The sequence below is a fragment of the Saccopteryx bilineata genome, chromosome 9, assembly GCF_036850765.1.
Source record: "Saccopteryx bilineata isolate mSacBil1 chromosome 9, mSacBil1_pri_phased_curated, whole genome shotgun sequence".
In the NCBI taxonomy this organism is placed as follows: domain Eukaryota; kingdom Metazoa; phylum Chordata; class Mammalia; order Chiroptera; family Emballonuridae; genus Saccopteryx; species Saccopteryx bilineata.
This window is the reverse complement of record NC_089498.1, coordinates 94,853,573-94,867,027: the sequence shown is the minus strand read 5'-3', so window position 1 is coordinate 94,867,027 and position 13,455 is coordinate 94,853,573. Positions and strand designations below refer to the sequence as shown.

The 13,455-nt window shown below is 46.3% G+C and overlaps 1 long non-coding RNA gene across 2 annotated transcripts; it reads left to right on the top strand.

The window, feature by feature from the left end:
- Window positions 1-4,744: 4,744 nt before the first annotated feature.
- LOC136313308 (uncharacterized) lies at window positions 4,745-9,912 on the top strand. 2 transcript variants are annotated; one of them, XR_010727125.1, is made up of 4 exons: window positions 4,745-5,177; window positions 6,379-6,428; window positions 9,268-9,325; window positions 9,629-9,912. It is a non-coding gene; the product is annotated as an uncharacterized lncRNA (long non-coding RNA). The 2 variants fall into 2 exon arrangements; XR_010727126.1 differs by having other exon boundaries at window positions 4,760-4,813.
- The last annotated feature ends 3,543 nt before the right edge of the window (window positions 9,913-13,455 follow it).

Sequence of the window (13,455 nt, the reverse complement as noted above, 5' to 3'; positions counted from 1 at the left end):
CAAGGCCTGAAAGGCAGGGCAGGGAGGATTCAGGTGAAACAAGAAAGGGGAGGGCCTTCCTTGTTCAAACTTGCTGCATCTCTTCATGAAAATTTTCCATGGCGCTCCATTGTCAAGATTCAACCTCTGCACAGAGTTTGACCAGAGGCTCTGAGGCCAGAAAGAGCTGGATTTGAAGCCCAGCTCTGCCACTTGCTTTCTGGCAGAGCTAGCACCTGAATCAGATGAAGTTTTGATCTCAAGTAGCTCCTTCCTCATTCTGAGCTCCATTTAGTTCCTTCTCCCCTAAAATGGAGTAATGATGGGATTTGTCTTTTTTTTTTTATTCATTCTAGAGAGGAGAGGGAGAGACAGAGAGAAAGAGAGAGGAGAGACAGAGAAAGAACAGGGGGGGGGGGAGCTGGAAGCATCAACCCCCACATGAGCTCCGACCAGGCAAGCCCAGGGTTTCGAACCGGCAACCTCAGGATTTCCAGGTCGATGCTTTATCCACTATGCCACCACAGGCCAGGCTCGGGATTTGTCTTTGAGGTATCGGGTGGAGATGCTTCATGGGCTTAGGGCCACCCCTAGGTCATTCCTCAAAACTTAAGGAATGAATGCCTCTCAAGCCTGGTGTGTGGCATGTTTGTTAATCTCAAGATTCGGAAAAAATGTTAATAGCCACATACTTGGGAGTCAAATGCAGGCTCTGTTAGGTACTTGCTATGTGCACTTGTGCAACTGACTTACTGTTCACTTGTCTATAAAGTTCACTTATCATGACCCAGCCTGCTTTGAATGGTTGTGGTCTGATGACATCTGATTAGTCAGTTCTGTTCACAGGAGCTGCTACTGAAGTTGAGAATGGCTCTGATACACACACAGTGAGATCTGCAGCATGAGAGAAAGGGGGTCATCATGAGAGAGACCCCCCCATGGGAAAACAAAATTCCAGAGGAGAGAAAGTCACACTATGGGAACGCAGCCAAAGTTTCTAGACTCCACAGCCCTAGAGTTCTTCTGCCCTATCAGGCCCTAGTGGAAGTAAGCAGCAAGAAAGCAGGTCTTTGTAGGAAGGGGACCCTTTAAGTCCCAAGTGCCATATTTGCTTTGGAAAATTTCCATGAAGTCTGAAAAAGACTTCAGATCCACTTCTCCAGAAGGACTAGTGCTTTTGCCCTACAGCTTCTGCCTAATCCAGGGACCTATCAACTCCCATCCCCATTATCACCAGGTAGTATATCACCTTGAACAAATAGAAAGAAAACTTCATCTGATTCAGGTGCTATTGACACTGGTCCAAGGTAGGGAACAGGTTAAGCCTGGGCCAAAACCAGGAAAGGGGAGCCCAGCTATCTGTAACTTCTGCAAGCATAGTGGTAGGGCATCATCTCATCTCTTTTTACTAAAGCTGGCTGTAGGTGTAGGTACACCAAGGCAGAGTACTATGTCTCTTCCCTCTTAGAGGGCCCAAGGGCTGTCTGCACACTCTGTGGTGGACAGCAATGCCTTCCACACCGGAGTGGTGTAAAGTCAGTTTCCAGGGTAATGAACTTGTCTTCTTAGATATTAAACCCAGTACTTATAAATAACCATGAAACTCAGTAGAGAAAGCTTTAGAAGCTTTACATATTAAGAAGTTGTAGGTCAAATAAGTTTGTAAATATGATATATAGGTTTGTTCGCTTATAGTTTGCATGGAGTGTGGGAGACAGGCTGTAAGCTGGCAAAGTCATTATAGACTTTCCCACCCTTTTAATACTAAAATCTTTTCAACATCCTTCTTATACTAAGATCTCAAAACTAAGCTTTTCCCCACACCTTTGACTGTTGCATGATGTGGGGTGGTGTACTCTTATGAGGAATCCCATTTATGCCTCAGAGAAGTGGCTTTGTATTAGAGACTTCCTTATTTGTATACTGGCTTAAAGGCTTTAATTTCTACACTATAAAATGAGGCAGACCGGGGGGCAAGCTTGCTCAGATCCTGTCATCAGCATTGCAGAGGAGAGGCAGCTAAGATGGTGGAGTGCTGAAGAAGAAGCCTGTTTATGCAGAGTTTGTGCAGAGAGGAGATAGGGAACAGAGGTGAATAAGGCTGGTGGGGCCTTTGATGCTAGGAATACTCAGATGAGTCAGTGGCTTTGGGAGCACTGAATGGAAAGGGAAGTGTTTTCCCACTGTGTGTATTTCTCATCTGCCAGGTACGAGCTAGGATTAAAGGTAATGGCCCACCAGTTCTTGGCTCCATTGTTTCATTACTGTCTGTCAGAATCAAATGCAAACCTGCATGGGCCAGGCGGCTGTGATGGTGGCCGCGGCTACTGGCTTTACAGAAATATTTACTGCCTTGATCAGGTGGTGGCAGAGTGGATAGAGCATTGACCGGGGACACTGAGGACCCAGGTTGGAAACCCTCAGGTCATCAGCTTGAGCATGAGCTCATCTGGCTTGAGCATGGGGTCACTGCCTTGAGTGTGGAATCATAGCCATGACCCCATGGTCACTGGCTTGAGTACAAAGCTTGCTGGCTTGAGCAAGGGGTCACTAGCTCAGCTGGAGCCCCCCAGTCAAAGCACATATGAGAAAACAATCAATGAACAATTAAAGTGGGTTGGTACTTCTCATCTCCCTTCCTGTCTGTCTCCCTCACTAAAAAAAAACAAAAAACAAACACACAAAAAAAACATTGTGGAGAGAAAGAAAACTGCTAGATCCAGCTCTGAATACTTTCTCTTCTGGACTCAGCACTGCAAAGAATAGAAAAAACACTCCTTGTGTGGAAGGAGGGCAGTCTGTTGCCAAGAATGCATCCTGAAACTCAGCACTCACACCCAAGACTCTGTGCTCTGATCACATCAATCACCCCACAGCTCCCCATGCTCCCACACTGTGCTTTCTCCTTCTCCAAACACTACCTATTGCTCTGTGAAGAACACAGCTATATCCTAAATGCCATTATTCCCTGAGGAAAGCTAATGACACAGGACAATCTTTTTTTTCTCTTTTTTTTTACAGAGAGAGAGAAAAAAAGTCAGAGAGAGGGATAGACAGGGACAGACAGACAGGCAAACAGGAACGAAGAAATGAGAAGCATCAATCATTAGTTTTTCGTTGTGACACCTTAGTTGTTCATTGATTGCTTTCTCATATGTGCCTTGACCGCGGGCCTTCAGCAGACCGAGTAACCCCTTGCTCGAGCCAGCGACCTTGGGCTCAAGCTGGTCAGCTTTGCTCAAACCAGATGAGCCCGCGCTCAAGCTGGCAACCTCAGGGTCTCCCACATGGGTTCTCCGCATCCCAGCGGAACGCTCTATCCACTGCGCCTCAGCCTGGTCAGGCGACACAGGACAATCTAAGACAGAACAGAGATCAGGAGAAAGGGAAGTGGCTTATACCTTTTCTGGCATATAGTGAGAGCACAACTTGAGTATTTTCCCTCCCTTCTACAATGGAGTGAATGTCACAGGCATAGGTAAAAGATGAGACAGTCTATTTTGAGGACCTTGGTGCAGGAGGAAAAATACCCCATTTGTGAGAGAACCAGAGGAAGGGCAGAGGGAATCTCTTTTCTGAGGCCTCTCATCTTGACCTACTTCCTGGGCTCTGTCACTCTCAGGAGTCCCCTTGCTCTTTTTGCCCTTTGTTGCGAACCCTTTTGGGGCTAGGGACCCACACGACGGTTCTTCTGCTCAGCGCTAATAGAATGAGACTGAGTATGGTAAAGCAGAGTAGAAACTTAATTCTTGGATCAGAGAAGGGTGAGCTCGTAACCTAAATATACCTTCTCCCCCACGTAGGAAGTCAGGGAGCTTTTAAGGGGTTTTTAGCCTGGTAGGTGGATCTCAGAGGGTGGCGAATTTCTAGAAAAGGGGCAGCGATTTCAGGGAAGAGTTGGGGTGTGCCTGAGTCCTAATGGCTCCTTGAATGTGATGTTCAGTATTAATGAAGACAAAATAACCGGGAACGGGGGGGGGGGGCAAGTGGAGGGGGGGTATTTGGGTTCTGTTTGCTCCAAAGCCCTGGTTCTGCCCCTGCGGTGTGAACCCTCAGCAGTTCGCCTTCGCTCCTGCAAGCCAGCATAGTTTGTGGCGCAGTCTAGACGTCCGGGGACAGCAGGGCTCCCGAGATGACAGCCCTGTGACACACTCCACGCCCATTCCTCGGGGTCCCTAAGGATGCGGAGCGCCGATCGGCCCTAGGCCCCCTCTGCGGCCCGCGTGAGATGGGGAAGGTCGCCTGACCGAGGTGAGAAAAGGTGAGCGGGCTACGAGACGTGTAAGGCCCGCCCTCTGAAGGGTGGTGGCTGAGGGACCAGGGCTTACTCTCCCGGGACTTGGCCTTGGCCCTTCGCGCTGCGGGACCTCAGAGCCTCCTGCACCAGGGGACACACTAACGACGTTGGGGAGCTCAGGAAAGGGAACACTGGGATCCGTACGACAGCCACCCTACTCTCGAGTCTGGAGTGAAGGCCCGGCTCCCTTTGACGGATTCTGGCCTTCTGGAATGCCTCTCTTCTTCCAGGAGGCCCCTTTCTAGAGGCCATTCATGACCCGCCATTCATGACCCACCCTTCCTATCGAGCCAGAACAACCAATCGGAGAAAGACCATGGGTTTCCACCCAATCACCACGTAAGGTCGACCGCTGAGGCGGGCCGTGGGTGAAGCCACCTAGATTCGGGCGGTGTGGGCGGGGCTTGTTATTCAAGGTGGGGGTGATCCCGTCCCTCTGGACGCCAATTGGCTACTCGACTCACCAGGGTGTCTGTCAAGGAGCCACTTCCGCCTTTCTTGGCCGCTGCTTTCGGCTTGCTGGGCCCTCAGGTCTCGGTCAGGTTCTGGTTCATTCGTTCTTGCGTTGGTGCCGCAGGGATTGTTCAGTTCTTATGGAGGTCGTAGTACTCAGTAACGCAGCTTAGAACTGGGTGGAGGGAATAGCGCAGCCAGGGAGCCCAGAGCAGGGCGCGAGGCGGACACTGCTAAGAGCCGGGACCTGTGCGAGCCTGAGGGTTCGCGGCCTGAGATGCGGCGGCGCCGCATCTTGTCAACCCTTTCCCTCCGCTCCGCTTGGAGCTCTGCCTTGCTTCCCGGCCACTGTCACTGCGGTCCCCTCCGCCAGGCTCCTCGGCCCTAGCCTTAGGATTGGAGAACCTCTTGGACCCACCTCTCCTTCATTCTCTGCAGGCACTTCAAGGTCAACAACAAATAAACCTTTATGATGTCTCTGTCCCACTGCCGCCATTTCAGGCCACTCCCTTATTCCCAAGCACAGCCCTTGCGAGAATATTTGGTGACATGTCTTCCCTCAGGCTAGCACTCCTCAAGGACACGTGGGCGACAGAAGCCTTAGTGCAGGGGTCGGGAACCTTTTTGGCTGAGAGAGCCATGAACGCCACATATTTTAAAATGTAATTCCGTGAGAGCCATACAACGGACCGTGCACCTTACGCATTATCCAATAAAAATTTGGTGTCCTGGGGGACAGCTATGATTGGCTCCAGCCACCCGCAACCATGAACACAAGCGGTAGGAAATCAATGTATTGTAATACATGGGAATGTTTTATATTTTTAACATTTTCTTTTTTTATTAAAGATTTGTCTGTGAGCCAGATGCAGCCATCAAAAGAGCCACATCTGGCTCGCAATCCATAGGTTCCCGACCCCTGCCTTAGTGGGTGATTCTACCTGGGTGCTCTTTTCCAGGACTTCCCACATGTTACCTCAAGTCATCCTGACAACCTTGAAGGGGGACCCTCATCACCTAATTTCAGAATGAAAAAAGGAAGTGAAGCATGGCTGGAAGTGGCTGCCGGCTTCAGGACCCATTCATTTTTCTTCTTCATTTTTTTTTTTCAACTTCAGTTTACACAGAGTGGGCTCTTCACCACCATACTCAGCATTAAACTGCATGTGGTTTATTTTTATTGAATTTATTGGGGTGACACAGGTTAATAAAATTATGTTTCAGGTGTACAATTTTATAATTCATCATCTGTTTATTGTATTATATGTTCACCACCCCAGTTAATGTGATTTAAAAACATCTTTGTTGAGATATAATTCACCCACTATACAATTATTTAATTTATGTACAATTCAATTGTTTTTGGTATGTTCACAGACTTTGTACACATTATTTAAAATATATGTATTTGGTGTGCATGTGTGTGATTTTTATGAATATGATAATATTTAGATATTTTGTGTCAGTAATTGTACATTCTCTTTTCACTAGGGTGCCAATTATTGAAAAGTTGGTATAGCTATACATGTAGTATGTGTATCATACTTTTTAAATTTAATATTTGTAATTTTTAGATTTATTTTTTAACTTATTTTTATTGACTTTTAAAAACTTTTTATTAAGTGTTCATTTTATTTTATTGATTTCAGGGAGAGGAAGGGAGAGAGCAGGAGAAAGACATGAACATCTATCTGTTCCTGTATGTGCCCTGACAGGATCAAACCAGCAACCTCAGCACTTTGGGACAGTGCTCTAACTAACCAAGCTACCCTGCCAGGGCATTTTTTATTGATTTTAATCAGAGGAAAAAAGAGAAACATTGATTTGTTGTTCCACCGATTTATGCATTCACTGATGGATTCTTGTATGTGCCCTGACCCAGGATCGAATCTACAACCTTGGTGTATCAGGATCATGCTCCAGCTAACTGAGGAAGGCTTAATAGATACTGATTTTACAACTTTCAAAATATTTTCATAGTAGGAGCTCGAGAGTTAAAGTTTTAGCTTAAGTAATAGTGGCCTTGGCTATGGTCAGTGGGCATAATGGTTAATGCAAGTAAAAGCTTTATTTATTTCAGGGACTGGGATACCTACCTGAACAGGCCTACATGACTTAATGAGGTCTGCAAGTGATCCATCTTTGTGCCCCAGGGGACTGAAAATAATACACTTTTATGCCGCATGAGATCTGCAAGCATCCATTTTTGTGCTTCAGGAGATTGCAAGCAAAGCCTTTGTACTCCAAGGACAGACTGCCAGCTGATTGTGATCCAGTTAACTTTGACTATGATCTGATTAACTCCCTTGAAATTTCAAAATCCTCACCTACCCTTTTCTTCCCCTTATAAAAAGGTTGGGTAGGGGATAAGGGGTTGAGACAATTTGGAATATAACCCTTGCCTCTACTTATTTGACTGAATTGGTGGCAGGTAGCATGAACTTTGATATTTCCAGTTTCAGTATTTATTTACTGATTCAACATTGATTTACTATAGTTACATTTTGACCTCACTACAGTTCTGGCACTTTTTCAGGAACTGGGGGTTCTGAATAGATAATGCAAAGCTTTTGCCTCAAATGGCTGACATCATGGTAGGGACAAGGAATAGGAAAAATAAATAGATGTTAAATATTTTGCGTATTGATTGACCTGTGTTTGAAAACACAAAATGTCTAAGATGTAGAGTGATGGGGTAGACAACTTTCTTAGATCGGGATGTTAGGTCGGCAGTGTCAGAAACAGATTTGCCACAGCCATAAATTTCTATTTGCATTTTTTAATGATTAAACTGAGCCAATGAAGTCAAATATGTACCCAGATTTTAGCAATTAAAAAAAAATTTTAGAGAGAAAAAAAGACATAGATTTGTTGTTCCTCTTATTCCTGCATTCATTGGTTGCTTCTTATATGTGTCCTGACAGGTCAAAACCACAACCTTACAATATCCAGTTGATGCTCTAACCAACTAAGCTACCTGGCCAGGATTATACCTGGATTTTACATTAGAGTATAATTTATGGAAAGGGTTTCTTAATCTAGAACCAGTGGCTCTCATCCCAAGAAATGTCTATGTAACTTGTTTATCTACATCTTTATATGTTAGTTATAATAAGATTAATGTCTGATAAGGAGAATTATTTGGCACTAATAGAATAAAAAAATTTTTTTCTGGCACTGAATGAAGTTGAGAGACTAAAAACAGTGACTCAAGAGACCAAAGAGGCTCTGGTCAGATAATTTAGTTGGTTAGAGCATCATCCCAAAGCAGAGGTTGCAGGTTCGATCATTGGTTAGGGCACATACAGGAACAGATTGATCTTTCCCTTCTCTTTAAAATCAATAAACTAAATATGAAAAAAAGAGGTCAAAGACACTATGATTAGAAAGAATTGTCCTGGCCAGTTGGCTCAGTGGATAGTGAATGAGGATGTCCTGGGTTCACTCCCCTGTCAGGGCACGCATAAGAAGTGACCATCTGCTTCTCTTCTTCCTCTCCCCCTTCTCTCTTTCTTCCCCTCTCACAGCCAGTGGCTCTGTTGGTCTGAGCCTCGCCCTGGGCACTGAAGATAGCTTGGTTGATTCCAGCATCAGCCCCAGATGGGGTTGCCAGATGGATCCCGGTCGGGTGCATGCTGGAGTCTGTCTCACTATATCCCCTCCTCTCCCTTAAAAAAAAAAATACATTTAAGCCGGCCTTAGTTTTGTGTTTTGTTAACATTGAATGTGACTATGAATGTGGATGGTTTCTAGAAGTTTATCATTAAATAGATTCAGATGCAGCCCAAGCTGACAGTCTTTGTTGTCTCCACTGCAGTAGTTAATTAAAAAAAAACACAACACACCTGTAGTCATTTGTTAGGCAGTTTTACCAACAAAGGGGCTAGTGTAGTATTCTATCAGACTACAAAAGAGAATTAACAAGAACCTTCAAGAAATGTGAACCATTGAAGTTTAAGTATAGTAAACAGTGGGAAAAATCATTAAAAAGTAAATAGTGTTAATTTTTTTCCTGTAATGTAAACTTTAAATACTAGTTAAAAAACAAAATAAAAAAAATTTTTTTTTATTGATTGACTTTTAGAGAGAGAGGAACATTGATTTGTTGTTCCCCTTATTTATGCATTCATTGGTTGATACCTGTATGTGCCCTGACTGGGAATAGAACCCATAGCCTTGGCATATTAAGACATGCTCTTAAACCAACTGAGCTACCCAGCCAGGCTTAAAACATCCTATAATTTGACATATAAAGTCTTAAGAGCTATTACTTACCTTCAAGTTCTTAACACATTAGTAAAATATTAATATGTTAACGTCTAATGATCAACATTGGAATTTTCCACAGTGAGGATCTGAAGCTGTCCCCATCCACCACACAGTACTTGGAGAACCAGTTTTTCCACTAGGAATGGGTGGAGTTTACAATATTCTACCTTTTCACTGATGGTGACTAAGACCTTCTAGCTCCTAGGACAGAGTGAGGTATATGGGTCCCAGTTCCATCTCTTAATTGGCTCTCTTGCCTTTGAAAACAGTTGGCATGGCTACGAAGACTGAAGATGTGAAAAATGGTACCCAGCAGTGATGTCCCAGGTGAGAACAGAAGCTGCCCCAGAAGAGGGCCTCCTCCTGGAAGTGGGAGCTTAAGCTGGTACAATGCAGGAAAAGAACCAGAATTATGAACATAACATGTTTGTATTTTTTAATTTCAAGGAAAACATGTTCAGAGCTTCTAAACACTAAAGAGAAAATTTTGGCTTAGACCACTGTTCAGTCTGGTACCAAACTTCCAATAGTTAGAAAGCCACATACATGTGAATTTTATTCAGAGGCTATCCTAGTAGAGGAAACCTTCACTTTGCTCTATTCAATAGTTTAAAATTTCCTTTTTGTAAGGTGGTCAGCAATGGCGAAGGTCACGTGAGGAACTCAGACCTGGGAACTTTGGCTAGAGCCGCCCACAACCAAGCACGCCAGAAGAAACTTCCCAGGAGTCCTTGGGAAAAGAGCAACACCTCCATCAGCCAGTGAGATTTCACCATGTCATATTAGCTCGACCACCCTAGAGACCCTTTAAATATCCCCCATGCGGTCACTCTATGTGATTTCCCTGGCCTCTGTCCCCAGGACCAGAGAACCTCATTGGGTGGGATGCACTGTACTAAATAAAACTTTCATTATTCCACACTTCATGGCTACACCCCTTCCTTCTTCCTTAGTGGGGAAAATACCTTACATTTGGTGCCGAAACCCAGGAGTTAAAAGTCCACAAGGACCGCTCCTTTCCCCTTCCCCTCCGAGAAAGAACCAGAACCTCCGACCTTCCATCAACTTTGGCACACGGTGCAGTACGTCCCCTGCCTCTAGCCTCCCCTCAGTTCTTTCTGCCGAGACTCCCTGTCCGAAACCGCAGCTGCGTCAGGGAAGTAATTTCCGTTTGGTTCCGAGTGCGTGTGTGCCCGTGGAGAAGGCCCAAGCCCATCCACTTTATCTATCCATCCGGTGGCCAGAGATTGAGTTGTGGGACACCAATGCTCAACTCTGACCACTCCGAGAACTGAGGATGGCCGTGGGGGCACAGGAATCTAAACCTGATCCAAAAACACTACTGGGTTGCCTTATCCGAAATCTCTCCCTCCCTAAAGAAGAAGAAACTGGTCTTCTCCGCTGTGGCTAGGCCACAGAACTCATTGGATAATCAGACCAGGTGGCCTCCTGAAGGGACGTTCAGTTTTAATGCCTTCTCCAATTTAACTATTGCCAAAGAACTGGGAACTGGTTGGAGATCCCTTATATCAGGGCCTCTAGTATTAGCGCTCCCATACTAATTTCTGTGCCTCCTGTTCTACACGCAGGCCTTTTTTGGCCAGAGAAACCTCACCTAAAACTTCCGCTCCTAATTTTTCCTCCTTTGCCCAACTCCCAACTCTCTCCCCCTCCTGCCTGACCCTCAGGGGCGCCCCTCTCTTGGGACCCCTCTCTGGTCCCTCTGCGGACCTCTTTCACTCGGGTCTCTTCCCTCCAGAGAGTCCCCTCCCCTCCCTTTGTAAAATACTGTTTCTCATTCACCTGCAAATACCAACCTCTCTTTCTTCTCCCCTGCTGGCCAGGGGCCCCTCCCTTCTCCACTGTGTTCTTAAGCCCCTCCTCCATCAAGTCACCCTCCACCAGCAATTGGCCCTGTCCTGCCTCTGGCTCCAGCATTTTCGGCTGGATCTGGGTGCCGGGCTCCCTAGGAGCCCACATCCTCATATTCTAATCCCAAAATCCCTAGCTGAGACCTGTGAACATGGCATTTAAAGTTTTTAATGGTCCCAGCTAGTAGAAACAGGCCAAGGCTGTTCACCAGGCCCGCATGCAGCAGAGGTAACGCTCCAAACCCAGGCTCTTGTGGCAGCCCTGAGGCTATTAGAGCAACTGGGGCAAGGCACAGGAAGTGCCCGACCCAAGTCCAGGCGGCAAAGAGGATCCTCACCAGGCACTTACTTTAAGTGTGGCAAGCAGGGTCACTGGTCCCAGCAGTGCCCCTGCTCATGGCTGCCCACTGAACCCTGCCCTAACTGCAAGCAGCCTGGTCACTGGTGGAGCAATTGCCCCCTTTGGGCAACAGGATTTTCCTCAGCGTCTCTATGCGGAGGATGAGACACTCAGATGGGAGGCCAAGCTAACCAGACGGACCCATCATTTGAACTCCTAGACCTCATGGATGGCTGACACAGCCTGGTCTTGGAGACCCCCATCATCCTCACCCACGCTGAACCCAGGATAATGCTGCAAGAATGGGTAAATCCATCTCATTTCTTGTGGATATGGGAGCTGCCTTCTCTGTTTTGCCATCACACTCTGGACCTCTAGTTACCTCATGGGTCTCAGTTATGGGAGTGGATGGGACCCCTTCTTTTCCCCTTTGTACGCCACTCCTGACATGCAGTTTTGCCTCAAGCTTGCCCCCATACAGGACCACTGACAGACAGAACCACTGGGCCTACCCATCTCTGGCTCACCAAAAGGCTGGACCCTGCAAATTCCCCTATTACTCCTCTTTTTAAAAAATTCTTACAGAACTGCATCCACGAAGTTTCTCAACTCCTGGTCTAACAGATGTTCCTCCCGAGTTCCCTCAAAGCCACCACCTTCCAATCTCCCCCTCCCCATGATGCCCCTAATCAGCAAGAAGTAGCCAGATGAATAAGCGGCGCCCCTAATTAACACAAAAGGTTAGAATGTAGGGTGGTCAGCAATGGGGAAGGTCACGTGAGGAACTCAGACCTGGGAACTTTGGCTAGAGCCGCCCACAACCAAGCACACCAAAAGAAACTTCCCAGGAGTTCTTGGAAAAGAGCGACTGTCCATCAGCCGGTGAGATTTTGCCACGTCATAGTAGCTCAAGCACCTTAGAGACCCTTTAAATATCCCCCACACGGGTCACCCCATGCGACTTCCCTGGCCTCTGTCCCCTGGGACCAGAGAACCTTGTCGAGTGGGATGTGCTGTACTAAATAAAGCTTTTGCTGTTCCACACTTCGTGGTTACGCCCCTTCCTTCTTCCTCAGTGGGGGAAAATACCTTACATTTTTTCAAACAGTTACATTACTTGATTAAATATCATTACATTATACTACTTGGTTAAAAAAAATGTTTGTTTCAAAGTTTCTTTTTTTAAAAAAGATTTTATTTATTCACCTGACCTGTGGTGGTGCAGTGGAAAAAGGGTCGACCTGGAATGCTGAGGTCGACAGTTGGAAACCCTGGGCTTGCCTGGTCAAGGCACATATGGGAGTTGATGCTTCCTGCTCCGCACCCCTTTTCTCTCTCTTTCTTTTCTCTCTAAAATGAATAAAATGTTTTTAAAGGAGAAATAGATTTTATTTATTGGCTTTAGAGAGAGGAGAAAGAGAAAGAGGTGGGGGGTGGAGCAGGTCAGGCTCTTAATAATTTTTTTTATTGATTTTTTTTTTAGAGAGAGAAAGAGAGGAAGGGAGAGATAGAGAAACAGTATGTGCCCTGATTGGGGATCCAACCGGCAACCTCTGCACTTCAGGACAAAGCTCTAACCAACCAAGCCATCCAGCCAGGGCTGTTTATTTTCCTTTTCAAATAAATGTTGTTGTAAAAGAAAAGTTTGTTGGCAGCAGCTTATCATCTTCATCTTCAAATTTATGGTCTCCAGTCTCAGTTTTATATTAATTAATGGCACCAGCTGGGATACGACTACTAACACTTTAAACAGAAACTCTCATCTTCATTATTAGAAAAGATGCCCTGGCCGGTTGGCTCAGCGGTAGAGCGTCGGCCTAGCGTGCGGAGGACCCGGGTTCGATTCCCGGCCAGGGCACACAGGAGAAGCGCCCATTTGCTTCTCCACCCCTCCACCGCGCTTTCTTCTCTGTCTCTCTCTTCCCCTCCCACAGCGAGGCTCCATTGGAGCAAAGATGGCCCGGGCGCTGGGGATGGCTCTGTGGCCTCTGCCCCAGGCGCTAGAGTGGCTCTGGTCGCAACATGGCGACGCCCAGGATGGGCAGAGCATCGCCCCCTGGTGGGCAGAGCGTCGCCCCCTGGTGGGCGTGCCGGGATGATCCCGGTCGGGCGCATGCGGGAGTCTGTCTGACTGTCTCTCCCTGTTTCCAGCTTCAGAAAAATGCAAAAAAAACAAAACAAAACAAAAAAAGAAAAGATAAGAAAGGAAAGAAAAGGAAAAGAAAGGGAAAGAAAAGAAAGGAAGA